Consider the following 14,236-nt stretch of genomic DNA (forward strand, 5'->3'; position numbering starts at 1 on the left):
CTGTAGTGAGTGGCAAACTAGTTTTGAAAATTTTGTGAAGATTCACCAAAGTTATTAGCAAAACAAAAATGCGTTATCTATGGGAATTAGGACCTAACTATAACTGGCTATCTCCAATAGTTGATCTATCTAACTATCTATCTATCTATCTATCTATCTATCTATCTATCTATCTATCTATCTATCTATCTATCTATCTATCTATCTATCTATCTATCTTCACTTAAAAAAACAAAGGTTACTGGGACATTATAGTTAGGCACTTGGAATTACTTGCACAAAACCATAGAAATTCAGCAGTTATGGTTAGCTCAAGTAACTATAATTAGATCCCGTAAGGTAACTATAACTGGCACCCTAACCATGCACTGTTTTCTTATCAATAATTTTATTGCAACTGTTGCAGTTATATTATAAATTATGGCCCATATTTATACTTTTTGACGCAAAACTGCGCTAACGCAGTTTTGCGCCCAAAAAATTAGCGCCGGCTAACGCCATTCTGAAGCGCCATGCGGGCGCCGTATTTATTGAATGACGTTAGCCGGCGTTAGCCGCCGGCGCTGTCTGGTGTGCGTTAAAAAAAACGACGTACACCAGGCAGCGCCGGCGTAGGGGGAAAATGACGTATGGGCGTCCAGAAATGGTGCAAGTCAGGCTAAGGCAAAAAAATCGCCTTAACCCGATTTGCGCCATTTTTTTACGACGCCCATCCCCCATTGAAATGACTCCTGTCTTAGCAAAGACAGGAGTCATGCCCCCTTGCCCAATGGCCATGCCCAGGGGACTTCTGTCCCCTGGGCATGGTCATTGGGCATAGTGGCATGTAGGGGGGCACAAATCAGGCCCCCCTATGCCACAATTTTTTTTTAAAAAAAATACTTACCTGAACTTACCTTAATGTCCCTGGGGTGGGTCCCTCCATCCTTGGGTGTCCTCCTGGGGTGGGCAAGGGTGGCAGGGGGTGTCCCTGGGGGCAGGGGAGGGCACCTCTGGGCTCATTCTGAGCCCACAGGTCCCTTAACGCCTGCCCTGACCCAGGCGCTAAAATCCGGCGCAAATGCGGGTTTTTTAGTCCCGCACACTCCCGGGCGTCATTTTTGCCCGGGAGTATAAATACGACGCATATGCATCGCAGTCATTTTTTAAGACGGGAACGCCTACCTTGCATATCATTAACGCAAGGAAGGTGTTCACGCAAAAAAATGACGCTAACTCCATGAACTTTGGCGCTAGACGCGTCTAACGCCAAAGTATAAATATGGAGTTAGTTTTGCGTCGAATTTGCGTCGAATTCGGCGCAAACGGAGTATAAATATGCCCCTATGTTATGGAAGGTGTTATTACTGATATAATATATGTGGGGCAAGTAGCAGTGCCTGGCAAGGGAGTGAGTTATAGTTACCTTGGGGCACGGGGATATAGTTACCAAACATAACTTTAACTATAACTGCTGAAGTTCTATGGATTTGTGCGAGTAAATTCAGAACCTAATTAAAACATCGCTGTATCCTTTGGTTATTTCAGTGAATTTCTATGGTTTTTAAATGTTAACTCCTGACAATAATGTCCTGGTAACCTTTGTTATTTTCAGGGAATTTCATGTTTTCTTAATGCAGCAGGGGCTTGCGTGCGCCCAAACCACCACGTACTGACAACCCCCCCCCCATATCCCTTGCCGCACATCGCCTTCAGCCATGTGCGGCAGGAGGGGTTGTGCGCCCAACCACCCACGTGCCGCTTGGTTGAGTGAATGTGTGTCATTTTTTTCCATTGGACTCTGGATTCCTGGATCCACTCGGGATTCATGGGTCTGTCGCAGACTTACAGAGGGGAGGTTGCTTGGAAAAATAAGCAGGTCAAAATGCATTCTGGCATTGATTTCACATAAATTATACCTCAACCTCCCGAGGGTGCCTAGGGGAGGCTAGGCTTTGCTGCCAGCCCCTGCCACGCACAGCCAAAGCCATGTATGGCGCGGAATTGGATGCATTCAGGGGATGCATTTGGTTGGTTGGCAGCAGGGCCTAGCCTACGGCCAGGCCCTGCAGCCAGCCTCTGCTACCCACGGCCAAAAGCCATGTGTGGAGTGGGATTGAATGCCTGCAGGGAGTTGGCTGCAGGTCAGACCCTGACGCCAACCTCTGCAATGCACGGCTGAAGGCTATGTGTGGCATGGGGTAGGATGCATGCGGGGGTTTGCTAAAGGGCGTGCGTGGCATGGTGTTGGATGCCTACGGGTGGTTGGCCTCAGCCCTTTGGCCAATCCCTGCTATGCATGGTGAAAGGCTGTGCATGATGCAGAGTTAGATGCATGAGGGGGGTTGGCGGCAGGGTTTAGCTGTGCCAACCACCCACTGCATTACAAAACCATAGAAATTCACTGAAAAACAAAAACAAAGGTCGGATGGTTATAGTTAGGTTCTGAATTTACACACACAAAACCATAGAAATTCAACTGTTATAGTTAGGGTTATTTTAATTAACTGTAATCCGTGCCCTAACTAGCACCCTTGCCATGCACAGCTAATTATCCCACTTATTACATCATTGATGACATCCTCTATGGCATCATTGGTATTATCACTGCAACATCTGCAATAAAATCATTGTTGAGAAAACTGTGCATGGCTGGTGCGCAAGTTATATTTACTTTAGGGCATGAGGTATTGTTACTTGAAATAACTCTAACTATAACAGCTGAATTTCTTTGTTTTGTGTGTGTTAAATCTGAACTTAACAGTAACTTCCCTGTTACCTTTGTTTTTTTCAGAGAATATGTAAGATTTCTCAAATTGTATTTCCTAGTTGTAAAACATATATATATATATATACATATATATATATATATATATATATATATATATATATTTATATTTATAATTCTTGCACTGGAGATTGAGAAGAAATAAAAGGAAATAAATGGATTACGGTATTAAATCTCGTTGTGTGCCTGTTCTTTTAAACCAGACCTGGATCTTGAAAGTTGAGACGGTGTGGTGCTAAGATGGAAATATATATGTATTTGTATATATATATACAATATACACACACACACACACACACATATATATATATAAATATATATATACATATATGTATATATATATATGTATATATATGTATATATATATATATATATATATATATATGTATGTCCAAACCAAGCAGCTCCACTACATAGCCAGGGGCACTCTTGGATTCCACTTCCTCACCCCAGCATGACGTGTTTCGGTGAAGTGCCTTCTTCAGATGCCGGTATTTACAGGACACACGAGCAGCATTTGGGTGAATATATATATGTATGTATATGTATCTTATATATATGTAGATATATATATATATATATAAACAAATATATGTGTGTATATATATATATATATATATATATATATATATATATATATATGTTTTGCCAGTAACTTTGGCGCTGCTTGATGAATCTTCACGAAATTCTCAAAATGTATACTTTAGTCAGCTCAGCTGCTGTCTTGAAAGTTTTCAGGTGATCCATCAGGCAGGGGCAGAGAAAAAGGGGGTGTCCTAAAACAAATTTTCCCCATGTATTTTCCTGTGGGGATTTTGAACACAACTCAAGCCCAAACCGTTGGACAGAATTACTCAAAATTTGGCAGAAATCTGTGTCTTGGTCAAGAAAGTGGGCTTTTTGTGATTTGGTGTAAAATCGTTGAGCAGTTTTTGAGTTATTAGCATGTAAAAGATACTGCTATCTATGGACATGGATGCCCCGCAGATCCGACTGCCCCATGCTGATATCTGATTGGCTGCCAACACTTCAAGAAGGAAGTGTTGACAGTCATTTTGAGACTCAACTTCAGCCGAGTCCCACAAAAAAATATAGAAAAGTGTCCCCGGTAGGGCTTTAAAACATTTTCAAAAAACAAATCTCAGAAAAATATGTGACCGGATCCACAGATTTTTCTGAGTTTTTTTTACATAAAAACGCACGGTCTCCATTTCGTTTGCCCATGGGTGGGCCAGGTCCTGGGGGAATTGGGGACAGAAACAAAAGTGGTGGGGGGCGCAAATGCCCCCCTCCTAGGGCCTATTGTAGCCCCGGGGAGCTCCACCTCCCCGGGGCACAATATAGTAAATTAATGCAGGGGCCCGCGCAGCCCCCCCAACCCCGTAGACATGTGGACCTCCATCTCCATGGGGCTGACATAAAATAAGGTAGGGGTCAGTCACAGATTCCCAGGCACAGGCCCCACCACCTCCCCAGGGCAAAATAGAAACAGTGGAGCAGGGCCACACGGCCCCCCTCATAGAGCCAGTGATGGCAGTGGGGGCCACCACCCCCCAGGGCCTGCTCCTGTTATGTCCCAGGGTGCCCACCCCAGGGACATAGCTCTTTGCTCTAGCATGGTGGGAGGTTTGATAGCTACCGCCAAGTTTGAGCAAAAACTCTGCTTCCAGCGGGCAAGAGCTGTCAAAGTACTCTTGCCCGATGGAAGCTGAGGTTTCATCTCTTTCCCTGCTCTCAGAGATGGGGCAGGGAAAGAGTTGAAACAATTGCTCTTGCACACAGAGAGCTGTATGTTTAGCAGCTCCCTGTGTGCAATAGTAATGCCGGATCCTGCAGGAGGTAGAGAGCTGGCTGGGACTGTGTGTGCCTTGAGGCTCCCCCTGCGGTCCCATTGCACACTGTGTGGCCTGGGGACACCCAGGAGACATGGCCAGGCCCAAGGGATGGGGTCCCCAGGGCTAAAATAGGGCCCAGGGAGGGGGCTGCCTTTCGCTTATGGCTGAGCCCTGGTGGATTGGGTCCCCAGGGCTGAGATCGGCCTGGGGAGAGTAGCCGTGTGCCCCCCTATTGAATGAAGGCTGGGCCCTGAGGTCCCTGGGGCTGAGATCAGTCCGGGGAGGGGGCATGCGACCCCCCCTCCTCTAATAAGTGTGTTTACTCAGCGATTTCATATTAAAAAAGCAATCTGAACTAGTTTGTGGAGGTGACTGCATCGCTGATGTATTGGAGCACAATCTGTATGTGACTGTGATGAGTGGGTTCTTTCTTGTTCTCTCCTGGTGAGAGCAGAGTCCATGATTCTCCTTTTAAATTGCTACATGTATGCAAATGAGCAAATCACCTGGAAGCTGAGCGCACTTGGCCCCACACTGTCCACCTTAGTAGTATGCTTATGTCTTTCCCTTTTTTTACCAGGATGATGGTCAGCTTACCAAAGGGACCCCCAGTTTGTTTCCCGCCAATTTTGGTTCTGCTTTCTTGATGCAGAGACACATGAGCACATCTCCACAAAACAAAGAAGCACTTATGTCCTATAGATAAAAAGCCTGGTGTGGTGGATATTTACGTGTTTGTAGTCTTGTCGGCCTCTCTATAGGAGGATTCATGCTATCACAGAATTCTAGAGAAGGGTGCACCGGGAACAATCATGTTGCCAAAATACAAACAAGGTCCCTGGTGTCATTTTCTTGTGCTGCATTACACAGCAGTCCCAAGAAGCAGAAAGAACTCCACTTGGGTAGGTATTTTGTGCAAAGCTGTGGACTCTTGGGTAAAAGGGCAGGTGTGGCTAAGTCACTCACACAGCTACTGACACACCCACACAGACAGTCACACACCCACTCACAGAGGCACTCAGACACTCACTCAAACATGCGTGCACCCACTCACAGACCCACTCAGAGATTCATGTACTCACTCACAGATCACTCAGACACTCATGCGCCCACTCACAGACCTACTTAGACACTCATGCACCCACTTACAGACCCAATCAGACATTCACACAGCCACTCCCAGATTCTCTCAGACATTCATGCACCCACTCACAGGCAAACTCAGGCTCATGCACCCATTCACACACCCACTGAGAGACTAATGCACTCACTCACAAACCCACTCAGAAACCCATGCACTCACTCACAGATGTGCTCAGAGATTCATGTACCCCCTCACAAACTTAATCAGACACTCATGCAGTCACTCACAGACCCTCTCAGACACTCATGCACTCACACACAGATCCACTCAGACCCTCACGTACCCACTCACAGACACACTCATACACCCACTCAAACCCTCATGCACCAATTTACAGACCCACTCATACATTCATGCACGCAATCATAGACACACTTAGACAATCGCATACATATCTACTCAGACACCCACTCAGACAGTCATGCATCCACTCACAGACCTATTCAAAGAGTCATGCATCCTCTCACACATTCACTCAGAGACTCATGCACCCACTCACAGACCAACTCAGAGACCCAAGCAGCCACTGATAAACCCACTGAGGTACTCATGCACACTCACAGACGCACTCGGAGAGTTATGCATGCAGGGTTGGGTAGGTATAAAATGGGGAAAATGTGTTTGGGCTCCCCCCCTTTATCTCACCCCCAACACAACCACATACAGCAGAAGCCTGTGCTTAGCAGTGGTTGGATTAACATATGGTAATTAAAGTTACTTTATGTTTTTAAAAAAACACAGAAATTCACTGCAAAAAACAAAGATGACAGGGACGTAATAGTTAGGAAATAGAATTTAAAAAAAACATAACATTTACTTTAAAAAAACCAATGGTTACAGGGACGTTATAGTTAGGATCTGAATTTACTTGCACAAAAACATACAAATTCAGTAGTTATAGGTATGGTTAGCTCAAGTAACTATAACTCGAGCCCTGAAGTAACCGAAACTGGGGCCCATACCATGCACTGCTAATTACCCCACATATTACATCACTTGTGACATCTTTGATAACATTGATAATATCAATGTAACATTTGCAGTAAAATTATTGAGAATAAAACTGTGCATGGGGGGCATGAAGTATAGTTACCTTAGGGCACGAGCTATAGTCAATTGAGCTAACCATAAATATAACTGCTGAATTTCTATGGTTGTGTGAGAGTAAATTCAGATTCTGACTATAACACGTCCCCATAACCTTTGGTTATTAGGAAACAAAAAACTACCAAGCTGCTATAAATATACAATGATGTTGGCAAATATGTCATGAGTGCTGTAATTTGTGGGTTAATTGGATTGACATATAGATAGATAGATAGATAGATAGATAGATAGATAGATAGATAGATAGATAGATAGATAGATAGATAGATAGATAGATAACTAAATAAAGGTTACAGGGAAACCTTAGAAATTCACTAAAAAAAAACAAAGGTTACAGGGACATAATAGTTAGGTTCAGATTTTACACACATAAAACCAAAGAAATTCAGCAGTTATAGTTACAGTTATCTCAAGTAATTCCACTCATGCCCTAAGGTAACTATAGCTCGCACCCGCCATTTTCTCATCAATAATCTCAATGCAGATGTTGTAGAGTTATTATTAATGATGTCTTAGATGTCATGAGTGATGTAGTATCTGGGGTTATTAGCATTGCATGTTGAGGGTGTGAGCTATAGTTACCTTAGGGCAAGAATTGTAGGTACTTGAGATAACTATAAGTACGAGTAACAATATAGTTATGATCGTGTTTCCTTAGGAAATATCATTTTTGTGTTGCTAAACCGGTATTTGAAGAATCTCCACAAAACTTTCCAGAAAAGTGCTACTTTTTGACTAGCTTGTTCATAAAGTTACTAATTTTTTCATAGGTTCTTTAGGCACAGCTAAAACCCTGAACAGATGTACTCTAAATTTGGCAGAATGCTAGATCTTGGTCCAGAAGAGTGCTTTTTGTGATTTGGTGTAAATCCATTCAGAAGTTATAAGCATTGAAGGCAAAAAAAGGTTTATAGCACACTGCAGAGAAAATGTGGAACCTTCATATCGCATGCTGAGATCTTATTGGCTGGACCAGAAAGTATTGGCAGCCATCTTTGCACTCTGGACTCCCAAGTCCTACAAAAACACAAAAAAAAACATAGGGGTAAGGGAAGGGATACCCTGACCTCCTAGGCTTGGTGGTGGGGTCCTAGATCAAAAACATTTATATTTGGAGGATTTGCTAATCTGTGGCAAAAATAAAAAAAAACAAAGAAAGTGTGGGCTCTGTGCTTCTTTCAATAAAACACCTACTGGAGTGGGCTACGGCCCGGGGTGGACACCTTTTTTAGTTATTTTGGTGGAAAGGGACATTTGGCCTCACTCTCCAAGCCTCCGAGAGGCCCTAGGGACGCCCCCCTCTGGCTTCTAATTAGGCCCTGGAGACCCCATCCTCTGTGGCTGAAATTCATTAAACAGGAGCTGAGTAATTAAATGAAGGGAGGTGAAGCATGCGGCCCACCCTGAGCCTAATAAGGGGTCGAACTGTAAATAAATGGGGAGGGAGGCTGCACGCTCCCCCCAAAGTCTTAAAAAGGCACCATAGACCCCGTCCTGCTGGCCCATCACAGTTATTAAAATAGGGGGACCACACTGCCCCTTCCCAGAGTTTTTAAAGGCCCCAGAGCCTCATGACATTTGGCAAGGTGGGCCCCATGGCCCCCTCCCTTCTTGACTTGAATTAGGTCCTGAGGGATGGTGTCCTCGGGGCCTTGTGTGCTCAGGAAGGAGTGACCTTAGGTCCTCCTCCTCTTTTTAAATTGAATATAGTCATGAGGGTTGGGGCCTCAGGACCTAATGAGCTCAGGTGTGGGGGGGGGGGGGGTCACATGCCCCCCTTCCCTTTTCAATGATTTTGGCCCAGGGGATGGAGTTCCTGTGGCCTAATTTGTCTTGGGGAGGAGGCCTGTGTGCCCCCTTGCCCTTAATTTGTGTTTTTTGGTGGTTGCCCCAAGTGGGCACTGGAGCACCCACCTATAATTTAGTGAGGCCACAATAGGCTGGGGGGCAGGCAGTTGGGTCCCTCCCCATTTTAATGGAATTCGACCCCTGTGGCCAACCCCCTGTTGCACAAGGCCACAGGCCATGAAAGGTGGGGAGGGCTAAGATGTCCACATATGGATTGAGGCTGACCGTAGCTTTCAGCCATGCAGCCAAATCCTCATTGCGCACATCCATCTATCGGGGGTGGGTGGAGGGGGGTTAGATACAGGTTAGATGAAGGCCGTTTACAGCAGGGGTTGGATCCCCACAGGAGGTCAGGCACGGGGTCAGGCCTGGCAGTCCCCCCTCTGCTGCCCTGCCAATGGTCCATACCCTGTGGAAGGTTGGCTGTTCATCTGAGATGCGCAAAGAATTTGGCTGGAGGCTAGGCCCTGTGGTGAATCCCTCACTGTGCATAGTCGAAGACTGTGCACAGTGGAGGAGTTTGGGGAAGTTAGCTGCCTGCTGGTGAGTTGGGTGCAGGGTGTAGCCAGACCCTACAAAGGCCATGTGCAGCTGCGGGTTGGTTTGGACGCCTATGAGGCTGGCACATTTTCTACGACTCTGCAGCTGGTTTCCATTGTTGTGGGTCTCAGTTTTTTGTGCCCTCTCCTCTTTTTCCTTGAGGGGTGGGTTGCTGTAGAAATTGAAAACAAATTTTATCAAAAAAATCGTTTCAGTCTTTAATTGTTTTTAACCAAATGTACTTTTTTCATTTCATTTCCGAAATGTTGGCATTGCTTGCATTTTGGCACATAAATAATGATGATAACTAATCAATAATATTCAGAATGGTTAAATTTGGGAAAGTGTTGGCGTGGAGTCCAGAAAACCAATTTTTAGATACATTGCATTCAATTTTAGCACAAAGATTGCTGCAGTTAGTCACCGAAAGTTTACAGCTGATTCATCTAATTAGAAGATGCAAAGTGGGATTTTGTGGGAAATTATCAGAAGTAGCTATTTTTGGGGAAAAAATTACTTCAATGCCCTGATTTGAATGCAAACAATGCTTTGTATTTTTGTGACTCTATTACTTTGTAAATACCTTCCGCTTTAGTTTATTCATTAGTTCGCTGTTCGGATTTATCAGAAACCTGTCACCCACTACAGACTAGGTTCTCTGAATGTGAAATCTGCAAAATGGCAGTTTCAACAAACAAGTAACATTGGAGCTTGGACGAGAAACCATTAAGGATTTTGCCTTCTGGGAATATGTAATTTATTTCAAAACCATCTATGGCCTCAGAGTACTGTGTGGAAAATTGGCTTAATATAGTTTCCACTTCTGATTGGGTAATTGACTGCAGAGGTCACCTCAGGTGGCGTTGTACTCTTGATTTGCATGAAATTAAAAGTGGTCAGGTTTGTTGGGACTAATTCTTCCTATAAATGAATTGATTGCCATCATAGGTCACCTGAATTGCGCCCTATACCATTTAAAATCTACTCAAGGATGAATAACAACTAAAGCTATCGGTGTTATTATTAGAGTCAGTGGTATCTATCTGACCTCCGTAGTATTTCAAAAACGGAAGAAGCAAAGAAAAAGATTTGTCGAAAAGAAGGGAAAGCGATAGGAGAGAGAGAAAAAGAGAGAGAGAGAGGGTGAGATAAATAAGAGTTCAAAATCGAATTATTCCCCTTTTCAAACTCTTCAGTAGCATAATATATCCCTTTTATACATTGGGCTTTAGAATATATAATACGACTGTCAAGTTAATGTCACCTTGATATAAACAAATTAAAATATATTATGTGGACTTTGCCATCTGTAGGGCTATTTATTTTGGAAATAATTATGTTTCTCAGATTTCTCAAGTGATTTACACTGGTGGTTAAGGCAAAATTACATTTCTGACTTTGGAACATCAATCTGTGTACAACTTTGCACTTCCGGATCCCTTGAAGTAGACTTGCAAGCTGTGTGGCGGGATGGTAACTTATATAATACAGCTTAACTATACTAGTGTGATGTTGGTTGGTTACCATGAAAGGTGAAAGGCTATAGTATCTGAAAGGGAGTGTATAAGGGCTGAAAAGTTGTAATTCAGAAGGAGCCTAAACCTTTTTCACCAGCATCACTCAGATAATGTGTATGACTGGTCTTCCTGAAAGGTATTTGCTCTGTGCAACACCTTGAGTTATCAAAACTGTACTATACATCTCTGTCTACAAATCAATTTTTTTTAATTTTTTTAACGTCATTGAAATGTCGTTTTTATGATGTAGAAATAACAATGCTTTTAGGGGAATTCATAAAGGTAAGTTACACTTGTGTGCACTCTACTAGATCAGTAGAAACCTGACCAGGGACCATGAGCAAAACCACACCCCTTCCTTTGGCCAAGCAACACCAGCCCCTTCAACATCTGTGGCAGACACTGGAAGGGAGGCTCTGTCAGGGGAAGCACCCACTTCAGATAACCCTGCCTCTGTAGCAGCAGATCCCCTCAGCAACGGGGATGTCCACCCAGGGCTCCAGGAGGTGCGGATGGCAAGACATCAACCACTTCCAGCAAGTGACGTCGTCCTGAAGGAACTCATTTGTATGCCACAGATTCACTCTGTTGACTATTCTTTAACCACTTTCCATTTCCCTTGGTTGTAGGATACTGGACATTTGACTTCAAATGTTGTGGCATCTACTAATTTGATTTCATCCACCATGACTGATCCCTTCACTTTACTTTTTTTAAGAATCTCAAAATTATGTTCAGTACATTTGTAAGTAAACACATCTGTCACAAAAACACTGCCTACTACTATTTTTCCACATTTTGAAATGTTGAATTTTTAATCCATGTGATGCATATGAGGGAGACATAAGATGGTAATGGAAAGAGTGACATGTCTCAGAGAGTGTCATGCTGAGGAGAATTAGCAACATATTGACACAAGTGTCTGGTCACACCAAACATTTTATTCCACAGTACAGCACGTAGGCTGTTAAAATATCTGGACTGTCATGGCCAACAATGGCAGAACCATCTTGAGTCAAGCTAGCTATCACAAAGGTACCTTTCCCCAGACCACAGAAGAAAGGGCTTTGTCAGACCTTGTCCTGTAGAATAGGCTAACAAATGTGTGCATAATGTCAGTAGCTAGAGCCTTAGCACATACCAAAACCATGTCTGCCAACTTAAAATAGGCCATGGCACAGACAGAGGGCAGTACAACAGTCCCTGATCATTGGTCCATCCTATTACAATGAGCCAGCATCTGGTGGCATGACACAAACCTATGTCAAACCTACACAAAGTTCATACAGGATCATTGTCAACACAATGTGAAGGGAGAAGGCATGGATTTCACTGGATAACATGTTTGAAACAGCAAGATCACACACATGAGACAATTCGACCAACTCAGCACATCAAACAAGTGTATAGTGCACTTCAGAATTCCATCCACCCACTGTCCAAGCTGCTGTGGCACAAGACTCACAAACCCCATTTCTGTGACCAATATTGCCTGGATCAATCCATGTCCACTTCATATGTCAGTACAGCAACAGCAACCTTCCAATGTCACAACTCTGAAATGCCTGCATGGGGATGGCATGGTGACGACACCTGGATACAACGCAATACAAGGAGTTTAGGCAGGAAAAAGTATACATATGACCCAAACCTCATATCAAGCCTCAGTAGATCCACTCACATTGCAATGAGTCAGACACAAACAAAACAGATCATCAAGGCAGCAACATTGTCAAGTCTGACTTAGCAAGCAAACCTTGGCTGTGTACTGCATAGCATGAGATCCTCTGTCTATTGGAAAAAATGCCTGCTCAACACATCCTGACCCTACAGTTCCCCATACAGTCACAGAAATCACATAACATCACATACTTACTTTAAAGTGAAGTAGCTGTTGATGAGATCTCCCTGCAAATTTTCACCTTCCTCTTCATCACTGTCATCCTCACTTGACATTTCAGGATTCTCACCTGGTGCTACTGCTAGCTCCCCCTCATATGGAATATATGGGATGTCTCTCCTCTGGGCAACATTGTGGAGCATGCAGCAGGCCACAATGATCCTACATACATTTTCAGGTGAGCAGAGGAGGGCTCCACCTGTCTTGTCCAGACAACTAAATCTGGCCTTCAGGAGTACAAAAGCCCTCTCCATGACACAGCTTGTTCTTTCATGGGTATCATTAAAGCAGACTACCCGTGGCGTAGTTGGGTTCCTCACCAGTGTCAACAATCATGGACAGTTTGGGTATGCAGATTCCCCTGTAATGGAGTGGGACATATGTGCAACTATGAGTCTTTCTCATCTAAATTTTTCCAGCAGACATTCCATACAAACAAACTTACTAAGTCACAAGACCCTCTCTGGGTACAATTGTGACATCAGCTGTGGAATGGCCCTGTTCCGCATGATGAATGCATAATAGACTGAGCCTTGATAACTGGAACAGACCTATGAAATGCAGAGGTCCATCTGACAACCAACTTGGACATAGAAGGAATTGAAGATCTTCCTGTTATGATAGACTTGTTCTGTGCCATGGGGTGGAACCAAGGCAACATATCTACCATTAATGGCTCTCACAACATGTGGGATGTGTGCCAAACCATAGAAGTCAGCCTTCACATGGGCAAAATCCTCATGTCCAGGAAACCAGATGGAGCTGTCCAGGTGTTTTAACATTGCTGAGAGTACGTTTTTCAATAAAAGGCTGAACATGGGCTGGGACATCCAAGCAGGTAGGGCCTCGGTATTTTGGAAGGATCCTGTGGACAGGAAGTGCAGCACTGCCAGGACTTGTGTAATGGGTGGTATGCTATTTGGATGACGAATGGCAGGCATCAGATCTGCCTGCAACTGCCGCCAGAGATCCACGATTGCCGATTCAGTTGGTAGATCTGGATAATGTGCCTTTCTTCTATGGCCTGAAGTTCTGGCAGTGGACGGTAGACAGGAGGATGATCGATCCTTTCCCTCCCTGGGTACCAATGTAGGACAAGTTTTGAGTTTAGCCATCACTCAATTTGTCCCTTGCTACACACATTTGGCATGTCAGTGACAAAACTCTGACAAGGCATGTCAGAAGTTGAGGACATGATACACAGTACATATAACCACAATCAATAACACAGAATCAACATGTTTCCTCCTTGCTTTGCCACAAATGTGCATGCATCATCTATCTGGACAGCAAGAATTTGTGAATGATACTTGCCACTCGGACTGTGACTTTATGTGAAGAGACCTAAATTACCTTGGGGGTTGTGCCACAAAGCAAGTTGCCAAATGTGCCAGGCAATGTACAAAAATGATGTCCAAGTCAATGGACCCACATTGCAGGACAAAGACAAGTACTTATCATTAGTATTGACAACATTTTCGGAGTTGTGACGCATTTTTCTTAGCCATGTACCCCATTTCATGCCTCTAAAATGTTGACTGCCTGACATACTCCACTGGACATTAGAAACCGCCTGCA

This window comes from Pleurodeles waltl, chromosome 9 (genome assembly GCF_031143425.1).
Source record: "Pleurodeles waltl isolate 20211129_DDA chromosome 9, aPleWal1.hap1.20221129, whole genome shotgun sequence".
NCBI lineage: Eukaryota > Metazoa > Chordata > Amphibia > Caudata > Salamandridae > Pleurodeles > Pleurodeles waltl.